Raw genomic sequence first — 24,577 nt, forward strand, 5'->3', positions numbered from 1 at the left:
CGGCTCTTTCCACAGTTTGCCTATTGTGGACATTGCTGCTAATTTTTAATAAAGGCCCTGGGAAAAGGCTGTTCCCACTGAACAAGCTCTGAATAAGGTAATGACTTTTAATAGAGGAGGGTAAGACTGCCCAACAGCCAATATTTTTAACTTATTCACTTAAAATATGTATTGGAAGATACTGTGTCCTAGGGCCATACTACTCAAAGTGTGGACTGTGTCTGGTGCTGGTCAGTGAATTGTTTGTTAATGGTCCGACATGAGACAAAGAGCTTGTACCAGAGTGTATGTAAATCAATGTACTGTTTCCTTTATAGTAAAAGTCTTGATACAAAAAGAAAAAATTTCAGCTGAACCGGGCAACATGCTTAACGATGTGGACCATACTTTGACACCGTGGGGCACTGGATGAGGGAATGCAAAAAGAAAGATAAGCTTCCTTACAACTGAGTAGTGGAGATAAGATGTTCCTATTTCTATGCGTTGTTACTAGGTAAATTGTAGTAGGTGCCATAAGAAGCAGCAATCAATAGTGAGAGAGCTTCCAAGGACAAAAATCTGGCGATGCTTTACTGAAGCAGGGAATTTGAACTAAACTTTAAAGGATGGCTAAGATTTTCTTAGGGATAAAAGTAATTTTTTCCAGTTTTATTGAGGTATAACTGACAAAAATTGTATATGTTTAAGGTATACAATGTGACAATTCGATTTACTCATAGATTGTGAAATGATTACACAATCAAGTTAACACACCAATCACCTCAAGTAATTTTGTGTGCGGTGAGAACTCCTCTAAGATTTACGCTCTTAGCACCATGAGAGACTATGCACTCTGAGAAACAAACTGAGGGTTCTAGAGAAAGGGGGGTGGGGGGATGGGTTAGCCCGGTGATGGGTATTGAGGAGGGCACGTACTGCATGGAGCACTGGGTGTTATGCACAAACAATGAATCATGGAACACTACATCAAAAACTAATGATGTAATATATGGTGATTAACATAACATAATAATAAAAATAAATAAATAAAGAAAAGAAAAAAAAAGATTTACGCTCTTAGCAAGTTTCAAGTATACTATACAGTATCACTGTACGTTAGCTCCCCAGAACTTGTTCCTCTTATAACTGACAGTTTGTGCTCTTTGACTAGCATATCCTCATTCCCCCCAGCCCCTAGCAACTATCACTCCACTCTGCTTGCATGAGTTCAACTGTTTTAGATTTCACATGTAAGTGATATCATACAGTATTTATCTTTTGGTGTCTGGCTTATTTCACTTAGCATAATGCCATGTTGTCCCAAATGGCGGGCTTTCCTTCTTTCTAAATGGCTGAATTTTATCTCTCTCTCTCTCCATATATATAATTCACATATATGATTGATATATATGATATATGATATTTATACATAATGTGTGTAATATTTTCTTTATCCATTCATTCATTGACACTTAGGTTGTTTCCATACCCTATATTTCCATATATAACTAGCAATGGGATTGCTGGGTGATATGGTAGTTCTAGTTTTAATTTTTTTTTTTTTTTTTTTTAGATTTTTTATTTATTTATTTGAGAGAGAGAGAATGAGAGAGAGCACATGAGAGGGGGGAGGGTCAGAGGGAGAAGCAGACTCCCTGCCGAGCAGGGAGCCCGATGCGGGACTCGATCCAGGGACTCCAGGATCATGACCTGAGCCGAAGGCAGTCGCTTAACCAACTGAGCCACCCAGGCGCCCAGTCTAGTTTTAATTTTTGAGAAACCTCCATACCATTTCCTATAGTAGCTAGTTTATACTCCCACCAACAGGGTTCCCTTTTCTCCACATCCCCACCAACACTTGTTATCTCTTGTCTTTGGGGTATTAGCTATTCTAACAGGTGTGAGGTGATATCTCATTGTGGTTTGAATGTGTGTTTCCTTGATGATTAGCAATACTGAGCATCTTTTCAAGTGCCCTCTGACCATTTATAGGTTTCCCTGGAAAAATGTCTATCAAGGTCCTCTGCCCATTGCTTTATTGGGTTATGAATGATGGTTATGAATGGGGTGGGTAGGGTGAAAAGATAAGGCATTTGAGGTAGGACACAGTAAAAGAAAAAGTTTGGAAGTGGGAAAAATGAGGGTTGTGTTTGGAGACTAGTAAGTAGTGAATTTTGAATGGAAAATAAGGTATAGAAGTTAGAGTGAGGTAAGGTCAGAAAGTATTATTTGAGGCCACGTTAGAAAGGACTTGGATTCCACACCATGGGGTTTGTCCTCTTGGTGGACAATAGGGACCCACTGACATTTTGTGAACCAGGAAATGACATGGTTCCACTTTGATTTAAAAGACTGACCTCATATCTTTGAGGAGTAAGTATCTAAAGAGTGAGAGACTAGAGTGAGGGAAAATAATTAAGATGCTATTTAAATAATAAGAGACCAATAATGAGGGACTGAAGCAGGGTGGTGGTAGTGGGATCTGCCAGGGCTATGATTGAGGCAGCATTTACAGGTCTTAAAACTGCTCAAATATGAACAGCATGGGAAAGAAAAGGTGCTTGAAAGAATGATGGTGCCAAACCAAGGCAGAGAGGCAGCAGGTAGAACTGGTTTGGTGGGAAGATAATGAATTGGCTTGGATTGAGTTTGAGGTTCCTGGCAAGCCATCCAAGTAGAAATATGCAGGGACAATGTAGGTCAGCAACTTGAGAGAAAGGAGAGGTCTAGCGATCCTAATTTGAGAGGTAACAGCACCGAGATGATTAGGGAGCTATGAGGATTGAGATGCTCACAAAGAAAACTACTTGCAGAGAGAAGGTAGAAAACTTTGGGGGTATGTTCTCTACCTTTAGCCAAGCAAGAACCTTAGGGGAAGAAGGAATGGTGGTTGGCAAGGGCAAGAGAATGAAGAAGAGACATTGAAAGTGGCAGATAAATGTTTAGATTTCTGAAGACCACCGGGAGCCTGAGTCTAAATCCAAGAATTAGCAGAAGTAGGTGGCATGATCACCCATGTGGGGTCCATGGAGGGCAAAGTGAAGAAAACAGTGGGGTCTTCCAGATATATGTTCTAATCAGTTATCTATATATTTTACATTATCACTGCAAGTGAAGAGCAGGTTCATACCTTACTTGGCATTGTAGTCCCAATACCCAGTACCATTACCATGTTCATATTTAAGAGTTTATTGAATATAAGGGTTTATTGTTCATGTTCATATAAGGGTTTACTGAATGCATAAACCGACTATGCAGCAAGATTAAAATTCTCGTTAACTGGCTACCATAGAGCAGAAGGAGAGGATGGAAAGTGATAAACAGTGTTATTACTAAGGCTGAGTCAGTGCCCCATCAGCAGCTGCCCATCTCCACATGTCAGAGAGAAGATGCCAGAACCTTGGATCCCTCTTCCATGTAGAAGCTCAGCACGCCTACCAGTGGTGCAGAAGAGATCCATAAAGCCTCCCCCACCCCCTCCTTTCCTTGGTCACCATGCTTACCTTGCAGCTTTGATCTCTAATTCTGCTGCCTCAGATCTACGAGGTCTAATATCAAAGCCACATCGTGGCTTACTACAAAGATTGTATCTTCTTTTAACATTAATAAATTAGCATGATGGCTTATAAACCAGTCTTGTGTGAATTTGATTCATGAGAGGCATATTAATTCATGGGTGAATTAATAGAACAAGTTCAAAAGTTGCAAAGCTGGGCATTAGCATCAGGATCAGAGGCAATTTTACTTTAATTATACTTTTGCATTGCTACGATTGAAGTCAAGAAATATACAATTTAGTGCTCTCTTCAATTAGGCGTATCTAATATTTTAGCCAAGGACATGGGCTTTTCTTAAAAAAAAAAAAATCAGAAACCTCACGAGGAAGGTATAAGACAAAATGAATAATCATTTAGACCTAGAGAGTCAACAGACCTAGATTCTCAGAATTTCATAGGCACAGATGACCATGAACCTGCTGTGGCCCTACAGTGAATCTCATTGACCTCAAACGGCAGGGGTGTAACTGACCGCTGCTACTGGCCTACTCCCAGCCAGTGACTGGGTGCTTCAGCCAGGGAGGTGGAGGCATCCACATTCTTGGAAGACATGGATCTCTTCTGATGGCCAACTTTGGCTGGAAGGCTCTCTCCTTTGGCAGAACCTTCCTTACATCACACAGAGGTCTAGGATACCTCCAGCCAGTCTTTCTTCCCTGTCTTCTTCACTCAGGGTCAAATTTGCATGGGTATTAATGTTGCTTCCAGACTTTCCCAGTTCCCTCCCCTTTATCTCAGGGTTGGCTTCTTGGAGGACCTGGACTGACGCAGAACCTTTGCATCAGGATCCAGAGGCCAAGAGGGACTGATGGCAGGTGAGAGTTTCCATAGCATTGCTCTAGCCACTGAAGGGGCTCATGGTATTATAAGAAATATAGATTTTGGTCTTTGTCCTTGGAAACTGATAGCCCCAATCTGAGTTCAAAAGCTTGAGGATTAGGGGGCTGACAGTATTAAGTCCTGGTCTGAGTCCAAAGGCCTGAGAAACAGGAGCACCAATGTTCAAGGACAGGAGAAGGTGGATGTCCTAGATCAAGCAAAAGAGAAAATTCACTCTTCCTCTTCTTTTGTTCTTTTCAGACCCTGAATGGATGGGGTGATGCCCAGTTGCATTGGCAAGGAATATCTTCTTTACTCAGTCTAGTGATTCAAATGTTAATCTCTTGGGAAATATTCTCACAGACGCACTCAGAAATGATGTGTAAGTAGCTATCTGGCCATCCCCTAACCCAGTCAAATCAACACATGAAATTAGCCATCACATGCAGGTTTCTTCTCCTTTTAACTGGTAAGAAGACAAAGGGACAGTGTCAGTAAATTAAGATTTGATTGGCAAACATATTTCTGTGACCAAATCACTGAGCTAAGTGTAGTGGACATCTGTTGGGTGTGCCTGCCCAGAGCCCATCTCCTGTTCTTCTGCTAGGAGCACCACTGCTTTGTTTTGTGGAAATAGGCTTCTACGTTGGATACAGTCTTGATAGGAGTGTCACTCAAGATGCTTTCCCTCCCTCACTCAAGTATTGGCAAGTAACTCAAAGAGGGGCTCTCTCCCAGAACCTGAATTAGAGCAGTACAAAACTGGAGATGGTTAGAGAAGATTCATTCAGAGGCCAGGACTCTGAAGAGCCTTCCCTGGGCTCCTGAACCAGACCTCTAGAAACCAGGAACTTTGGCTTTCTTTCAAGTCTGTGGCCATCCCCAAAGCATCCCAAGACTTTCCTTTGCTTAAATTAGGCAGAGGTGGTTCTCACAGCTTGTACTGTATTCCATCTTTCAAGAAAGTCCTTTCAAGACAAAATCAGAAAGGAATAGCAAGGAAACACTGAAGTTTCTCCCCTCACAAGTAGGATCACCTTTCTCTTTAAAGGCACCATCATATTCAGTGTCTCGGTGGAACCTCTCAAGATCCTCCTCCTTTTCCTCATGGGTTAATAGAGCCTGCCCAGAGGTATATAATTATGGAGCAATGGGGTTGGCACATATATTTAGTATCTGACTCAATGATGCTATGCTGGGATCTCTCAAGTCACACTTTGGAGTGCCCACCTTGGTCTCAGGTTGTGATGTGGGCCCCACCACTGTTACCCTGAGGGGCCTCTTCTGGGCCTCCATTTCTGTGTCTCTAATGTGAAGATTGGATTGTCTGCCCCATAAGGCTCCTTCCCCACTCTCAAATTTTCTCTCTTTCTATGTGACATTATGGGGAGAAAAAGGAATATAAGAAAAAACATTTCCGGGCGCCTGGGTGGCTCAGTTGGTTAAGCGACTGCCTTCGGCTCAGGTCATGATCCTGGAGTCCCTGGATCGAGTCCCGCATCGGGCTCCCTGCTCGGCAGGGAGTCTGCTTCTCCCTCTGACCCTCCCCCCTCTCATGTGCTCTCTCTGTCTCATTCTCTCTCTCTCAAATAAATAAATAAAATCTTTAAAAAAAAAAAAAAAAAGAAAAAACATTTCCTCTGTGCTTAACATATGTCAGGCCCTATTCTATGTACTTTGTATGGATTAACTCACCTAATTGTCACATTGCCTGCCTCTGTGACAGAGGCTCTGTGAGGGCATGGGCCATTCTGTGCTTGGCATAAAATAGACGATCAATAAATGTTACAACAGATGAATAAACAAGTTGAAAAATAAGAAAAAAATCGATGGATGAATGAGTAGAAAGGGGAAAGAGACCAGTTTTTTTCCCCCCAAATCTAGTTCTGTGGTCTTTTGGCTTTCTTGAAGCTCAGTTTGGGTTCTCATTATTTCTCCAGTAGGCTCAAGGTGTTTTGAGGAAATTCCTGAAATAGTTCTTTTTTTTTTAGCTGCTGTGAAGATAAGATTTCTGCATCTGCTTCATTTCTCTTTTTCTTCTTTCAAGTAGAACCAATAACTGAGCCCAATGGTGCAAGTACTTAGCTGAAGAATGGGTATCATTTATTTTACCAGGTTCTAGATAAGAAAGGCACTTCCGTTTCTGAGATGGCAGGTGACAGCCCACATAACCTAGTTCCAAAGGGGAGTTTTCTATGACCAGATCACTGAGAAAAAACTTAAGCTTAGTTTTTTTGTTTTGTTTTTTTTAAGAGAGAGAGCATGTGTGCTCGTGAGCAGGGTGGGGGACATGGGGGGAGGGACAGAGGATAGAGAGAGACAATCTTAAGCAGACTCCCTACTCAGATTGAGCTGGATGTGGGGCTCAACATTCACGACCCTGAGATCATGACCTGAGCCAAAATCAAGAGTCAGACGCTTAGCTGACTGAGCCACCCACACACCCCTTAAGCTCAGTTTATGATATGTGGCTGTCAGCCAGAAGTGGACAGCTGCAATGTTGTGGCTTCACCCAGGAGGGTGTCTGAAAGACAACACGGAAGACTAATCCTGGGCAGGACTGCCTGGATGGGGAGACAGCCAAAGAGATGGTCTATATTGTTAATGATTTGGCTAGATAGCCAGGGACCTGGAAAATAAAAGACTGGGGACAAGGAGGTCTGAGAAGGTGGAACATGCATTGACACCTTGGAATGGGCAAAAGTTGGGAAAATATCTAACACCCCATGTGAATGTGCACCAAAGAGCAGAGGAGGACCCTAACAATCAGAAGATCAACATGCCCTATTCTGTGGATGTCACTTAGCCTCTTTTCCCTATCACCCCTGCCCTTGCCCAGTGCAGACAAAGGGGACATGGGCAATGCTTGGACTCAACAACCTATGCTTCCTTTCACTAGAGTGGTCCCGCTACTGTGGCTACTGCATGCTGGTTCTGCCACTAACAGATATTGATGCTTGGTTCCCAGTATGGCACCATCCCCAAAGGGGTCAGCCATCCACCTGGTGGGCAGGTCCATTATGGGGACTGTCATTGACCATGAGGGCTCTTCATGCCCTTGAACCAACAGGCAGGTTGTCTGGGTGACTGATCCTGATTACCAAGGGGAAAGGGCTCCTGATACACGAAGGGAGCATGATGTGTGGAAAACCTCCTAGTAAAACATAAAGGAAGGCTACAGCAACCAATAAAGATAGGACTGCTAAAGAACCAGTCCTTTCAACAAAGAAGGTTGGGGTCACTCCTCTGGGTGAAGAAACTCACCTGAACTGCTACCAGAGATGAAAAGGAAAATGAAATGGATAGTGGAAGAAGGAAGTTAGGCTTCCTTCCTGACCAGTTATATAACAAGGACTTTAGCCATTGTTCTATTTTCTTCCTTATTTGTTGTTTTTATATTCATCTGTAAAAATTTCCCTCCTCTTTTTCTCTATCATTTTATATGAGGAGTGATGGTGATGATTAACTTTATAATTTGGGCAGGAATTAATATCACCCAGGGTGGGATACAATGACTGATGGGCCTTTAAATCTCTCCTTTTCAGGGAGAGAGAGAGATAATCTTTATTTGTATAATGTGTCCTTGCATCTTGTAAGGTGGAAGCATGAGGTTTCTTGGTGGTGGTGAATGGACATTTAAACAATAATCAAAGGGGTAGACTGTGCCAACTATTGACCAATTGTCTCTTATAACTGCAATGTCTCTTTTCTAGTTGGTTCTGTAATGTGAAAGCTAGGAGTCTGAAAACTCTCTTGGAGTGTGGGATCTTAGAGTCCCAGGCTGTCTTGTCCCCTGACTTCCTATCACCTTCTGCCAATAGGAGGTTCCAATGGCAGATCCAAAGGTGGGAGAAGGGGAGAAACTGCTCCTTCAGTAGGTGAAATCCTGTGAGAATTCAAGAGTGTCTATGTTCAAATTAACTGGAGAATAAGAAATCATTTTGTCAGCTTTTCCAAATATTTGGGTCTTATATTTGAAGTTGCTAATTGACTGAAAAAGTGTAAGACCAAATTACATTGCACTAAAAATTACAAACATCAGCATGGGATCATTATCGCTAATGTCATGAATACCTAACAAATTTACCCTGGAAATTATGACTGTTCTCTCTTGAAAAGCCTGTGAAACATTAGCCACCCAGTTGGTCATTGGGCATTACTGACTTATTAAAATGTGTAAAGACAGCATACATTTTTTTTCTCAGCGGTAACATTAGGAGCCTCTTGGATCTCTGTTGACTTTTTAGCTGAAGGGATTTGGACATCTTTGTTGGCTTCAGAAAGGACAGAGTTGTTACTGTTTGATAGCTATTTGATATTTGATCTCTTTTAGCTGAAATGATTAGAGTCTTTGTAGAAATCATGTATTAACACTTTGTGAATAATTCTGCGTCTTAAAGGTCTGTGCAAATACATAAAAAACATAATTTTTTGGTTGCACAATATTGGTGAACATACTAAGTGTCACTGAATTGTACATTTTAAAATGGCTAATTCTAGGGCACCTGGGTGGCTCAGTCAGTTAAGTGTCCTGATTTCAGCGCAGGTCATGATCTCAGGGTCGTGGGATTGAGCCCCATGTTGGGCTGGATGTGGAGCCTGCTTAAGATTTTCTCTCCCACTCTCTTTCGTGCCACAACCCCCTAAAAAAAAAAAAAGGCGAATTCTATGTTATGTGAATTTTGCTTAAATAAAAAACTTTTCTTAACGTATCTTTTTCACATTGAAAACTTATTTGCCTATAATTTCACCTAGATTCAAGGACATTTTAAAAGGTTCTCTTTGCAACAACAACAACAACAAAAAGTTTCTCATTGCCTATTTCAGCTTATCCTTAAGCTGTAGAGCCATTTCATAGGTCTCAGATCTTGGATTTTTTTGTTTTTGGTGAAACTCATGATTTTCGATCACTTAATAGGTGAAAGAGATATGGAGGACTTGTTGCACTGGTTATTTAACCCAACTATTTCAAAAGGCTCAAAATAATCAATTGTGAAAAATACACAGAAATCCCAGGATACTTCCCTATGCATGCTCAGAAAAATCACCAATTTTAAATTTGTATGAATTTGTAGGAAATCATTAAAAAGGAATTTTGGGAAAAAAAGTAAATTGTGGGAATTTAAGAGGGTTATAATGAAATATTATGACACGAATGCAAATAGTTCTGAAGCTTGCTATTTATTAATTTTATTTTTCACAGTTTCTGTCTCTATACATAGGAGATTGTTTCTTTTTCCAAAATAAAGCCATAGAGAGGGCTCTGCAGGAAAATCATGTCTAATGGAATTATCATTGCTCTGCTTTATATGTTGCTGACGATTTTTCTAATATCAAATTATGAGGACCATCATTCAAAATTTGTTTAGAAATTTTAACCTTACATGCATGGGCAGATATATCCTTTGTTTATTTTATATATATATATATATATATATATATATTTTTTTTTTTTTTTTTTTTTTTAAAGATTTTATTTATTTATTTGACAGAGAGAGACACAGCGAGAGAGGGAATACAAGCAGGGGGAGTGGGAGAGGGAGAAGCAGGCTTCCTGCCGAGCAGGGAGCCCGATGCGGGACTCGATCCCAGGATCCTGGGATTATGACCTGAGCCGAAGGCAGCCACTTAACCAACTGAGCCACCCAGGCGCCCCATGTTTATTATATTTTACCTTTATTCTAGGTTCCAAATTTCAAAATCTACCAGACTTAACACTTTTTACAAAAATCGTATTTCCTTAATAGTTATACCAATTTATATTAAGAAAACCTTTTATTGTATGTATGTAGGGGCTACATTAGACTCTCTCATTTCTCCCCATTTTTACGACTTAAGTCTCTGGCATAATGAATGAGAACCAATTAGCATTATTAGTTTTTTAAAAAGTAAAAAAAAAAACTAATTTAACCTAATTTAACAGAACAGAGCAAGATCCAATTCATTCATGTGAACTGAGTTTTGGTTTTTCTTTCAAAGATTTTATTTATTTATTTGACAGAGAGAGACACAGCAAGAGAGGGAGCACAAGCAGGGGGAGTGGGAGAGGGAGAAGCAGGCTCCCTACTGAGCAGGGAGCCCGATGCGGGGCTTGATCCCAGGACCCTGGGATCATGACCTGAGCCGAAGACAGACGCTTAACGACTGAGCCACCCAGGCGCCCCCTGAGTTTTGTTTTTAACTGGGTCTTATCCTTCACATTTTACTCCTTTTTCATAGGAGCTAATTTGTCACAAATATGTACTGCATTAGTTTCCTCTGGCTGCCGTAACAAATTATCACAAACTTAGTGGCTTAAAACAACACAAATTTATTGTCCTAAAGTTTTGGAGGTCAGAAGTCTAAAATGGGGGCACCTGGGTGGCTCAGATGGTTAAGCGTCTGCCTTCGGCTCAGGTCATGATCCCAGGGTCCTGGGATCGAGTCCCACATCGGGCTCCCTGATCCTTGGGAGCCTGCTTCTCCCTCTGCTTCTCTCTCTCTCTCTCTGTCTCTCATGAATAAATAAATAAAATCTTTAAAAAAAAAAAAGAGAAGTCTAAAATGGTTCTCAATGAACTTAAATCAAGGTGTCAGCACAGCTACATTCCTTTGAGGAGGCTCTAGGGGAGAATCCATTTTCCTTGCCTTTTCCAGCGTCTAGAAGCTGCCTGCATTCCTTGGCTCATGGCCCCTTCAGTCTCGAAAGCCAGCAGTAGCTGACTGAGTCTTTCTCACATTACATCACTCAGACTCAGACTCTCTTGCCTCCCTCTTTCACTTAGAAAGACTTGTGATGGGGCGCCTGGGTGGCTCAGTTGTTAAACGTCTGCCTTTGGCTCAGGTCATGATCCCAGGGTCCTGGGATTGAGCCCCGCATTGGGCTCCCTGCTCAATGGAAAGCCTGCTTCTCCCTCTCCCACTCCCCCTGCTTGTGTTCCCTCTCCCGCTGTGTCTCTCTCTGTCAAATAAATAAATAAAATCTTAAAAAAGAAAAAAAGAAAGACTTGTGATTACATTAGCCCCATCCAGATATTCCAGAATAATCTCCCCATCTCAAGATCTTTAACTTAATCACAAAGACAAAGTCCCTTTTGCGAACCCAGTCACAGATTCTGGGGATTAAGATCTGAAAACCAATGACAGGCCATTAGTCTGCCTACCACATGTACCATAAAATAAAGCATAAAAACATAATGTTACAGAAGGATACTGACAACAAGATTCCAATTATATTAATTTTTAAAGCACATAAAACAATACTATATACTGTGTGGGGGGAACACATGATTTGTGTAAATGATGTACTTGCCATCTGCTGGATAGCAGTGACCCTGGGGAAAGGAAGAAAAAAGGGAGAGGAAAGGATCAAGGGTATCACTTTATTTCTTTAAGAAATCTGAAGCAAAATGTTAACATCTTATAAATCTAGGTGGCTGTTACATAAATGGATGTCCGTTATATTCTCTTATGTGTTGTGTTGTATTACTTCATAATTGATAACTAAAAAATATTAAGATAGTATCCAGTAACATCTCAGTGCTGGATAACCTGAACTAACTCCAATTTGATTTTGTTGTCATAAAGAAACCAGTTTTCCATAACTTTTACAAAGCATACTGGAAAGTGAATAAAATTTTTTTTTTTTGCTTTTATGACATTTGTTATACAGTCTGCTTCTCCATACAGTATTTAGGTTGCTACTTAGAACTTATATGTTTTAGCATTTAGCATTCAAATTGATATTTCAATTCAAAGTGTTGATCTTTTCTGATTCAAGCACATGACTATCTAGTTAGTTGTAGGATTTGAGTATTGATTTGATGACTGACCAGAATGGCAGGAAGAAATGAGAAAAGACCTATCCATTGTATGGCCTCACTTGGTACTGGGGAAATGACCCCAGAGATATCAATTCTGAGACACTTCCTAATAAAACTATTAGATTTCAGAGAAAAAGATAAAATCTTTAAGGCCTGCAGGGAAAAATATCAAATAAGTTACAAAAGAAAGAAGAATTAGTCTGGCAGCAAAAGAATTAGTCTGACATCAAACTTTTTGGTCTATATACCAAGAAAGCAACAATGGACACCATTTAAAAAAACAAAACAAAACAAAACAAGAAAACCCAAGGGTTTTATACCCAATGAAGTTGCCCTTCAAATATCAAGGCTAAAGAAAAACAGTTTTAGACATAATAACATAGAGAAATCTGCACCCATCAATCCTCCTTGAGGATTTACTACAGGATGAGTATTATTTAACCAAATGATGACTGGGAAAACTTCAGAAAACATGATGGTGAGTATTTTGAAGTATATAGACATACCTCTAAGATTAAAACAAAAATGCGGACAAAGGTAGAAGACCAATGTACAGATGTTATATATTATGACAAACTTGAAATACAGAAAGGAGCAATAGGAGAAGGGAGCAAGAAAGTAGAAAGTAGAATAAGCTTATTAGTTATTGTAGACAATAGGTGGGCTTTAAAGGATACTGATTTAAAAAATGAACCAGATCATAAAAATTAAATACGAAAATAAAGGAGAGACCTAAATATGAGACTGAAACCATAAAGCTCCTAAAACAAAACATAGGCAGTAATCTCTTGGACATCAACCATAGCAACATATTTGTGGATAGGTTTCTTCAGGCAATGGTAACAAAAGCAAGAATAAACTACTGGGACTACACCAAAATAAAAAGTTTTTGCACAGCAAAGGAAACTATTGACAAAACAAAAAGACCACCCACTGGATGGGACAAAATATCTGTAAATGATGCAACCAATAAGGGTTAATATCCAAAATACATCAAGAATTTTTACAACTCACCACCAAAACCCCCAAGTTATCCAATTAAAAAATGGGCAGAGAATTTGAATTGACATTTTTCCAAAGAAGACATCCAGATGGCTAACAGACCACGAAAAGATGCTCAACATCACTCATCATCAGGCAAATGCAAATCAACACCATAATGAGATATCACCTTATACCTGTCAGAATGGCTAGTACAAAAAGACAAGAAATAGCAATTGTTGATGAGGATGTGGAGGAAAAGGAACCCTATGCACAGTTGGTGGGAATGCAAACTGGTACATTAGCCACTGTGGAAAACAGTATGGAAGTACATTAAAACATTAAAAATAGAAATACCACACAATCCAGTAATCCCACTGTTGGGTATTTACCCAAAGAAAATGAAAACACTAATTCAAAAAAGTACATGCAGGGCTACATGCATTACTTCCCATAGCCAAGATATAGAAGCAACCAAAGTGTCCATCGATAGATAAATAAATAAAAAAAGATGTAGTATGTGGTACACACACACACTGAAATATTACTCAGCCATAAAAAAAGAGTAAGATCTTTCCATTTGTAAGAACATGGATGGGCTCGGAGAGCATCATGCTAAGTGAAATAAGTCAGTCGGAGAAAGACAAATACCACGTGATTTCACTTATATGTGGAATCTAAAAAGCAAAGCAAAACAAACGAACAAACAATAAAAGACTCTTAAATACAGAGAACAAACTGGTGGTTACCAGAGAGAAGGTGGGTGGGGGAGATGGGTGAGATAGAGGAAAAGGATTGAGATATACAAACTTCCAGTTATGAAATACAGAAAAAAAAAAAGGAAAAAAGAAAAGAAAATTGCGGAGAAAGGGCATTAAAAACTTATAAAGGACTTCTGCCTCTAGCATGACAGAGTAACGGGGACTGGATTCACTTCCCCCGCCCCCTCCCGAAATGACTAAAACAAAGACAAAATACGTGACACAATGGTTTTCAGACATTGTACCTCAGATTATGAAGAACAGGGATTCCTGAGAGAGGAAACCTACAAGGAGAGAGGAGTGAGTGCTGACCTTGCAGTCTGGGGACGTCTCCAGGTTGTGGGGAATGCAGCTCGAGCCCAGGGGGTTCCCTGAGTTGAGGAAATGGGATCAGGAGTTCTGGGAGGCCAAAATGGCTAGAGTGTGCAGGGCAAGAGTCAGAGAGGAGACAGCTGCACCAGAAATCTGCAGAGGGTCTTTTTCTAGTCTCAGTGCATGTGTACAAGGAAAGTACTCAAGGCTGTGGAAAGAATCAGCCTTTCAGATTAAAGGGAACAATCCTGAGAGGTCACACAGGGCTAGGAATTGTTCTTGCGCTCATGAGCTAGAGTGGGAAGCCTCACAACTCATGGTCAGTGAGTAGAGTACTCAGAAAATTATTGCCTCAGTAACACAGTCATATTAGTCACAGACTAAACGCTGCTTTGATCCCATCTAACCAACCCAAAAAGCAAAATCAAAAGGATCAAACTGTTTCTAAATAGCTTAACTTCATCCCAGAACAAAGCTCAATGATATTGCAGGAGTACAAAAACATCTAGTACTCAAAACAAGATACAATATTCAGTAAAAAAAAAAAAAAAAAATGCTGGTGTTCTGGTATTCAATCAAAAATTTCTTTTTTTTTTCCCAAACCAAATCATTTTTTTTTAAATTATTATGTTATGTTAATCACCATACATTACATCATTAGTTTTTGATGTAGTGTTCCATGATTCATTGTTTGCGTATAACACCCAGTGCTCCATGCAGAACGTGCCCTCTTTAACACCCATCACCAGGCTAACCCATCAATCAAAAATTTCTGAGCACAGGGGTGCCTGGCTGGCTCAGGTCGGTAGAGCATGTGACTCTTGAGCTTGGGGTTGTGAGTTCGAGTCCCACACTGGATCTAGAGATTACTTAAAAATAAAATCTTAAAAAAAAATTTTCTGAGCATGCAAAGGAGCAGGAAAATATGACCCACAGCGAGGAGAAAAGCAAATGAATAGAAACAGACCCAGAAATGACAAGATGATTAAATCAGCAGACAAAGCAAACCATTAATAAAACTCTTACTATGTTCAAGAAGGAAAAGCTTGAATGTGTTAAATAGAGACAAGAAAGATATAAAAAAGACACAAATGAAAACTCTAGAGGGACACCTGGGTGGCTCAGTTGGTTGGGCATCTGCCTTCGGCTCAGGTCATCATCCCAGGGTCCTGGGATCGAGTCCCACATTGGGCTCCCCACTTGGCGGGGAGTCTGCTTCTCCCTCTCCCTCTGCTGCTCCCCCTGCTTGTGCTCTCTCTCTCTCTCTGATTAATAATAAAATATTTAAAAAAAAGAAAACTCTAGAGATGAACCATACACTAGAATTAATAGCCGATTAGACACTGCGGAAGAAACAAGGCCTAAGTACAGAGGTAACCACCAGAAGAAAACATGAACTTTCCTAAATACTAAGAATGTTTTAATAAATAAGAGTAAAAAATGCACACTTTTTTTTTTTTTGTTAGAGAAAGTGGGCATGCATGGGGGTGGGGAGAGGGAGAGGCAGGAGGAGAGAGAGAATCTTAAGCAGGTTCCGGGCTGGATCTCACAACTCTGAGATCATGACCTGAGCGAAATCAAGAGTTAGACACTTAACAGAGCCACCCAGGCGCCCCAAGAACGCACATCTTGTAGAAAAAGAAGTATAGTAAATAAAATAGACATCATTATAAAATTTGACAGACCAAACATACCAGTTGTGAACAGGCCTAACTCACCTACTACAAGAGTAAGATTTTCACTTTGAGTCACAAAACTAGACCCAACTATATGCTGCAAACAAGACACGTACCCCAAACAAAATGATTCAGAAAGACTATGCATAAAGGTATGGACGAAGCTTTATCAGACTCACAGAAAAAGAAAAGGAGACAAAATATAGAATTTATCACAATAGAGCTTTATGCTTACCTGTACACGTTCATTAGTATTGATTAACAGAATTTTTTAACTTCTCAAATCGACCAATGGACATTAAAAATGGTTCTATGTTTGTACTTGGCTTCACTGCCTTTTTTATGCGGGACCGAATATAACTACAGCTACCACTTGAAGAATGACTGACACATCAGGCACAGCACCAAGAGGCTTTACGTACACATCTCATTCCACCTTCAGAACAACTCTATGGCATTACGTATGTATTATGTATATTACTCCCAGTTTACTAGGGAGAAAATGGAAGGTCAGAGAGGTCAAGTACTTTGTCCATGGTCATACAGGAGTCAGGGGCATAGCCAGCACTCAGCCTCAGGCCTGCCTGAGTCCCTCGCTCTGGACTCATCCAGTAGTCCACACTGCCTTATCTTTCGTGAAGCCCTGATGAGTATTTAAAAAATACGGACAGGTTACCAGAATGCATGTTAAATACTAATCGAATATAAAAATATGCCACGTAGAATAAATACCATTCATTTTATTGGGTTTTGTTTTTATTTTTTATTTTTTTAAAGGTTTTATTTATTTATTTGACAGAGAGAGAGCACAAGCAGGTGGAGCAGCAGGGAGAGGGAGAAGCAGGCTCCCCACTGAAAAGAGAGCCTGATGCGGGGCTCGATCCCGGGACCCTGAGATCATGACCTGAGCCGAAGGCAGACGCTTAACCGACTGAGCCACCCAGGCGCCCTGAAATACCATTCATTTTAGAGAAGACTTTAAAATGCCCAACGTGGAGCTCCAACTCATGACCTTGAGATCAAAACTACACACTCCACCGACTGAGCCAGCCAGGCACCCCTGACTTGCTCAACTTTTGAACTGTACAATTTCCATGGGTTATGGATCCTAACACAAGCTGCATTTGTATTCCCGACCTGAGGAATGTCAATACGCTGACTGTGTATACGAAGACACACAACAATAAAGGCTTTCATAAGATTGTATTTATACTAACGTAACTTAAGTACATAGTATCTCCATTCAATTAGGAGTAGTATCAACTTTATTTTTATCTGGATTTAAATTCCCTAAGAATTCTAGCAATGTCCATAACGAGAATTCTTGGCCTCAGGAACTGTGTGACATGATAAATGTTTGTTGTGTTCAATTGCTGAGTTTGGGGGTAATTTGTTACACAGCAATAGATAACCAAAACATTGTGATACAATCTACATCAACTAAGCAGATGATATGGAAGTTATTGGTTATCATGGCAGGACATCTCAAAACTTACTGAGTGGTTCTAATTAAATCAATACTTAAATTGTTGGAGACAGAATGTCTCATGGCTCACAGAACGGTGCCTTGGAATACAGCTTTGTCAGTGATATTAAGCATTTACTCATCACCATCTTCTAGGGAGCGAGCCACTAAATCTGGATTATAAGAATAATTTGGCTGCATTCTCTGTTGGGGAATAAAGATGATCTTGTTTTCCTATCTCTGAATTTAGACGAATGACCCCTTCCAATCTATTCTACTCTTTTGATCAGTTTTATGCCCGTCAAACAACTCTGAATAATAATTCAGCTTTCCTGATGGCTGGGAAGGAGGGTGGGGTGGGGGTCTTCACTGTGAGGCAAGAACATTTGGATCTGTGGATGCTGTCCCAGCCTGCTCAGCCAAAGGCCATCTGGACAAACCCCAAGCCTGACAAAGTCAGGTTTATTGGTTCAAGGAAATAGAGCCTGCATATCAGCAGAGCCCTGGGGCATTTCACCAAAGAAAGAAAGAGATAGGTTATTATGTAATTTGGGGGAAGGGAGTTTAGGTAAAATTTAAATGAAGTAATGTTTGGATAACATCAAGCAAATAGGGCTGTGTGTAAGGGGTCAGTTTTGGGTGTAAACTGCAAATCAGACTCAGGGCTTTGCTTCTTGGAAATTAGCAAATGAAGATAGCTATATAAATTTCTTATCTAGAAAACCCTTATCTGGAGCCTGCATTTGGGTTGAAAGGCAGGCTGTTTCTCTATGTTAAAGACATAGATCTTCCTGGCAGAGGTGGGATCTTTCATTCTCGCTGATTGGATTTTAAACAGCAAAGTTTCTGACAGCTGATTTTAGGTTTCTCACCAAGAAAACAGAAGTCACTCAAAAGGGGGTTTGTTATGACATTTTACAGCTTTAGCATGACCTTGGGAGTAATACTGTTTCCAGTTAACTTTGTAGCTGGCTTTGTGTCTGTTCTGCTAGCCAGATTCAGGGTAGGGCAGTTTTTCCTTTCTCAGTAGAGTGTCCGGAGAGAGAATTGTTTGAATCTTTATTTAAAAAAAAAAAATCATCAGCTACTTTGCTGAATGTAGTACACCACAGATGAATACAATAAAAAATAATTGATATGTTTCAAAACCAACTAACCAACCCTAAACAGTCATACTGTTTCCCTGTTCCCAAATACTTTTAGGTCAACTACATCATTCTTTCACAATTACCTATAAAAAAGTAGCATTCACATCAGAGAGATCCGGAGCATGATCTTGAAAGTAACTAAAATATTGTATGACTTGGGAAATGTGAGTCAAGACAAAACAAATGTTTTTTTCTTACTCCACGAGAACCTGAGAGGTCAATGCCAAGAACATGTCTTTCTTGTTAGAAGGTGTTAATCGGTGTCCAATCAGAAAAACAAACACTCTAGATAATTCTAGTAAACAGCGATTTAATGCAAGGACTTGGCTAGAAAGATGCTGTAAGGGCTGGAAGAGCCTAAGACCCAAGAAGTGGGGATTATGGCAAAAGCCCCGACTGCCTGGCTGGGGGACGTGGGTCTGTGTTACCATTCTTATCTTTTTTTTTCTTTTTTAGATTTTATTTATTTATTTGTTAGAGAGAGAGTGTGTGGGCCAGAGAGAGTGAGCGAGAGTACAAGCAGGGGGAGCTGCAGGCAGAGGGAGAAGCAGGCTCCCTGCTGAGCAAGGAGCCAGATGCGGGACTCGATCCTAGGGCACTGGGATCATGACCTGAGCCGAAGGCAGCCGCTTCGACTGAGCCACCCAGGCGTCCCTACCATTCTTACCTTATTGAATCAAGATAAACATTTGAATCGCAATTTGATACTGAAAAATCCACAGATAAGCCTGTTGAGTGGTGGTTCAGAGCATGGACTCGAGCAATTCCTAGCTGCGTGACTCTGGGCAGGTTTTCTCACTTGGCAATTAGAGGAGGACCTACCTCCCACGGTTGCTGCAGTGGCTAAAGAGGGCACAGCTTGTGAACGGCTCATAGCAGGCCTGGACCGTAAATCAGTGGTCCTTCAATCTGGAAGCAGCACCTGCCTAAACCCGAGGCCATGCCAGGGACGGCCACCCACCCTTGTGGAGAATGGAGGGAAAACTACATGGAAATGACCTGGATCTTCCTGAAACCCCTACAGCTTTGAGAGGAGGGAGGGGCGGTTGGTGTCTGACAGTCCTGGGTTTAGTACCCGCTGGGCTGCCTACCTGGTCCTGGGCGCCGGGAGTGCAGGTCTGAAGAGCTTGCTGAGCTGCAGGTTTCCCACGTGGAAAACGGAAGCATTTTCTTCCTTACAGGGCAGATGTAAAAACTAAATGAGATTTTTTTTTTTTAACGTATGTGAAGAACCTAGCTTATAACAGTTCAACGACAGGAACTGCTGTAATTGAATAATTATATTATAAATAATTAACATGTAAATAATTAAAAATAATTGAAATAATTATTTAATTAAAATCACTATCAAAATATCATAATAAAGTATTGTGTCTGTCCTGTCATCATGTGCAGGGAAAACACTTATCTGCGCTTGTTTTCAAAGGGAGAGCGTGGTCTGCATGCCTGTCCACCACGGATACTTCATTAAAGGTGGCTGGGGGCCGCACTGTCTCTGGCCTGAATCTTGCATTCCGGATTTGGGATTCTTTGTCCCCGGATTCCAGGTTCTGGAAAAGGGGAAGTTCCCAGGTATCGCCAGCAGGTGGCGCAGCGATCCTTTCCCAGGCTATCGTGAAATATCCGCCAGGTTTGGAAGCCTGGGAAGTTTAGTCAGAAGCTCTCGTAGGGTCACCAGTTTATCTGCAAGTGGCCAGGAGGATGCACGACCTCAGTGAGGGGCAAGAAGGCTAGGGACAAGGGTCACAGCAGGAGAAGGAGTAAAGAAAATGTGTCAGTGAGAGGTACCCATGGGACTTGGGGCAGGGCTCTGGCCAAAGCCCACAGATAATTCATCCCTGCTTGCCAAAACATGTGTCGAGTGCTTACCATGAGCCATAGACAGGGCACAGTGTGAAATCAGCCCCCTCAAGCAGCTCACAGTCTTGCTGAGGAGTTTGACACCGGGACAAATGGCTAATATGTAATGTGAAAATAACAGGACATCATGCCACCATCTCTTTAACCCTTAGGACGAGCCAGGCAGTTTATGATACTCTTCCTACTTCGCTCATGAAGAAACCGCTTTTAAGGGATTCACTCATTTCCCAAATTCACAAAGCTGAGAAACAACGGATTCAAGCCATGCCACTCTATTTTAAAGGCTATGGTTAGTAGCGCTTTACAAATCACTACTCCTCCACTAAAACGAAGCAAAAGAGCCCCGCTGCGTTAAAGCTCACCCCTCGAGGTTAGTCTCGGCAAGTGTCGTCACGAACATGGCGGGCATCCCCCTCCCCCACTGGGCTCGGGTGCCCCTCTTTCCCTCCTCCCGGCTGGCACCTCCCCACCTCCTGCTCCCTGTTCACTCTCTAAGGCATCTGGCTCACCTTAACCACCATCTTCCGCTCGCTTCAGCGGCCGCTCCCACAGCCACAGCCTGGCCTTGGTGATCACTGACAGATCGGCTCCAGAGAGCACTAGTTCCCACACTTCCCTGTTTGCAGTGACTTGGCCTTCCTGCTCGTTGGCTCAAGTGCCCCCTTGCAGCTGTGAAAATTGGTAGACGCAAACCTCATTTAACACGGGGTGAGGAGGCCAGCAGGGGGAGCGCTCACGCCCTGCCACGGGTTGTCAATTGCAGACCCGAAAGGAAGACTTGCCCCGCAGACAGATAATTGAGTTCGCTACTACTTCACTCTCCAGGCAGGAGGGAGAAAGGGTTCTCCCTGCTCCCACAGCCCAGCCAATGGGAGATGTCACACTCAGCCAATGAAGAGCCACTGCACTTTGAACTCCCAGTTTACACCAATGAACATTTTGTAACAGCTCCACCAACTCCCCCCATTTCCTCCAGGAAAGACTCGTCCTCCCCTTTGTTTGGGGGGCTTGCCTAGGATTTTGCCACCGCCTGCTTCTCCCAAGTTGCCATTCTCTGCTCTTCCTGAATAAACCCATTTTTGATGGAAAGATAGCTGACGGTTTTATTTTTAAGGTTAACACAGCTATTCTTTGCTTTACTGGGTCCCCTGACAGCTGGTCTAGCTTCTCCCTGCAATCATCTCTCCTGACTTCACTTCCTTCTTTCTCCAGCTTAGTTCCCAGGATGTGGCATGTCAGCTACCCTTAAAGAGCACCCGAAGCTCCCGCTTGTCCCACCCTCCTCCGTGGTGCTGGCTTCTACCTCCAATCACCTGTCCTTGCCCATGACTGCATCCCGCAGCTGTGGTGGGAAACCTTGCAGCAGGGGAGCCTTTTGGAAGACGGGGGAAGGCAATCGGCCATTCTGAACGGAGTTGAGGGAGTGCTCATCCGCAGGCTTCCGAGTGCCCTGGGAGTGGAACGAGGGTGTGGGCTCCCAGGGCTGAAGGCTGTGGAGGGGCCCTGACAGCTGCTTGAGAGAATGGGGAGCACCCGGGAGGAGGGGAGCTTGGTGGTGTGGAGGCCCCGTGGAGGATGTGGACCCTGGATCTAAGGTGGGACCGATTCTGTGGTTGTGGCTTTCCTCTGTTACTACTTGGTTGCAGAGATGAACAACCAGTTTACCCAGGGCGGGGGTTTGCCAGGTGGTTCCAACACAAAACAGTGGGGATGTTGGGGATACTGGCCAAAGTGTTGGAGCAGAAGCTACAGAGATTACCAGATGACCTGGCTTAAAAACCTGATTGTTTACGGATTGTTTACAAAACAGAAGCTTTCTGAGGGCAGGGCCTTGTTCTGCATGGAGTCCTACCCTGTTGTGGGTCACTCCTTGAGCAGGTGACGTCAGACGATGAGAATCAAGAACCTCAGGGCTCTGGCAGCAGGACAGAAGGCTGAGGGAGAGAGGGTGCGGCTGCAGATGTCCGAAGGCACAGAGTTGGAGATGGGTCACTTCTGGAGATGACCTGCTCAGGACCCGAGGCCCTGAGGTTGAGTGCAGGTGGGTGACCAATCCATCTCTGTTTGCCCAGACCTTCCTGACTTGACCACTGAAAGCCCTGTGCCCTGGAGAACCTTCAGTCTTGGGTAAATGGGCCAAGGGGTCACTAAGTGGTAGACGGGAATATCTCTGAGAAGCCAGAATATCAGTCGGTGGTCTATGGAAGCCGCAGGATTGATCACTCTTATGGGCCTGTGTCATTTTTTTGCCACACTCAATGTGGGACTCCTTGGGCATGTTTTCTCAGCAGTGAAAGGGAGATTTTTCATAGCCCTGAGCTCTAGGAATAACAAGTATGCTAAAAATGGCAAATACTTCCAAGAGTAGGAATGCCAAAGTGTGGCTACATCAGCTTTTTCAAGTCTGCAGGTTAAGTGCTTTGTACTCAGAGCCTTAAAGAATCCTATCAACAAAGGGAAAAATGAAGGGGGGGAATCGGAGGGGGAGACGAACCATGAGACTATGGACCCTGAGAAACAAACCGAGAGTTCTAGAGGGGAGGGGGGTGGGGAAATGGGTTAGCCTGGTGATGGGTATTAAAGAGGGCACGCACTGCATGGAGCACTGGGTGTTATACGCAAACAATGAATCATGGAACACTACATCAAAAACTAATGATGTATTGTATGGTGAGTAACATAATAAAATAAAATTAAAAAAAAAAGAATCCTATCAACAAAGCTCTCCCGCTAATTCTTTTCTTTCTAGTGGAAATTTAACTGTTGATTTATTATAATAGTATCTATTTTCTTAGGAATATAATAATGTCAATTTGCAATATTATATGAAAGGACTATATATAAATAATCATAATTTTATTTAATTGAGCATGAGAATCATACCAAGAATGAAATAGTCTTTGGTTAAATAGACATGACTAGTGTTGAAAATAGATTTCACACTCCACATGCATTACATAGCATAGACAAACCATAGCTTCACTATAATTCAAATTTTCTAATAACTGACTTGCTGTTATAGCAATCAAATGTGCATCAATAAATTATTCTAGAGATGTTTTATTTTCAGAACAGCATTTGATGGTTAAATCATTAAAAGTGAAATACTGACTTTCTGGAAAAATTGCAGAAATACATCTCAACCAAAAAATAACTCTTTCATAATGCATCAATACATACAAGGTATATTGAAATAACATCAGAATTGTATTCTCTATGTCAACATCATGGACATGTACAATCACTATAAATAAAAACATGGGGGTCAGGATATAGTTATTCACAGAAACAAAAGAATTATTTCCCAGAATATTTAGGAATATTCCAGGAAGATTACCAGGAATGCAGTTCTTTGCTATAAACATCAGGGGAGAATCACTATGTACAGACTTGGATTCCTATATGTACCTATTGCTTACTCAACATGCTTATGTCAGAAACTTGAAGATAGGGCGCCTGGGTGGCTCAGTTGGTTAAGCGACTGCCTTCGGCTCAGGTCATGATCCTGGAGTCCCAGGATCGAGTCCCGCATCGGGCTCCCTGCTCAGCAGGGAGTCTGCTTCTCCCTCTGACCCTCCTCCCTCTCATGCTCTCTGTCTCTCATTCTCTCTCAAATAAATAAATAAATAATCTTTAAAAAAAAAAAAAAGAAACTTGAAGATATCCTCCCTTTCTAAGTGTCCCACATAAAATCTATATAGAGATTTGTTGAATTCTTATTAATTTGTATTCAATATTAAATTGAATACATTTAAGGAAACTTAAATCTTCTCCCTCTTTCACAAATGCATATATTAATGGTTAACCAAAGACAACTAATGTCTGTTCTGCTAGATTTTGGCATAGTTCGGTTCTTTGTTTTCATTAGGGACTAACAAGATATAGCATAAATGCCTTAGCACATAAGCTAAACCTTATATTTTGTTTGTACTAAACTTTTTACTCTAAGATAATTGTAGATTCTGAGATAATTGCAGAAATTGTCGCTTCACATGCAGTTGTAAGAAATAATACAAAGAGATCCTGTCTGCCTTTTACCCAGTTTTCCTCAAGGGTCATATCTTGTAAAACTATAGCATATCCCAACCAGGATTTTGACATTGATAGAGTCGAGACACAGAACGTTTCCATCATAAGGATCCCTCGTGTTACTCACTTCTCTCCTCCACCCTCCTCCCTAGCAACCTCTAATCTGTTCTCCATTTCTAGAATTTTGC

The 24,577-nt window shown here is 41.6% G+C and overlaps 1 long non-coding RNA gene across 1 annotated transcript; it reads right to left on the reverse strand.

Annotated features, from left to right (window-relative positions):
* Positions 1 to 3,156: 3,156 nt before the first annotated feature.
* On the reverse strand, positions 3,157 to 21,229 carry LOC116641516. Its single transcript, XR_004301194.1, has 3 exons — positions 20,870 to 21,229; positions 19,592 to 19,674; positions 3,157 to 4,821 (listed from the first exon to the last, which is right to left on the reverse strand). It is a non-coding gene; the product is annotated as an uncharacterized LOC116641516 (long non-coding RNA).
* Between the last annotated feature and the right edge of the window lie 3,348 nt (positions 21,230 to 24,577).

Source organism: Phoca vitulina, unplaced genomic scaffold (genome assembly GCF_004348235.1).
Source record: "Phoca vitulina isolate PV1807 unplaced genomic scaffold, GSC_HSeal_1.0 scaffold22, whole genome shotgun sequence".
Taxonomy (NCBI): domain Eukaryota; kingdom Metazoa; phylum Chordata; class Mammalia; order Carnivora; family Phocidae; genus Phoca; species Phoca vitulina.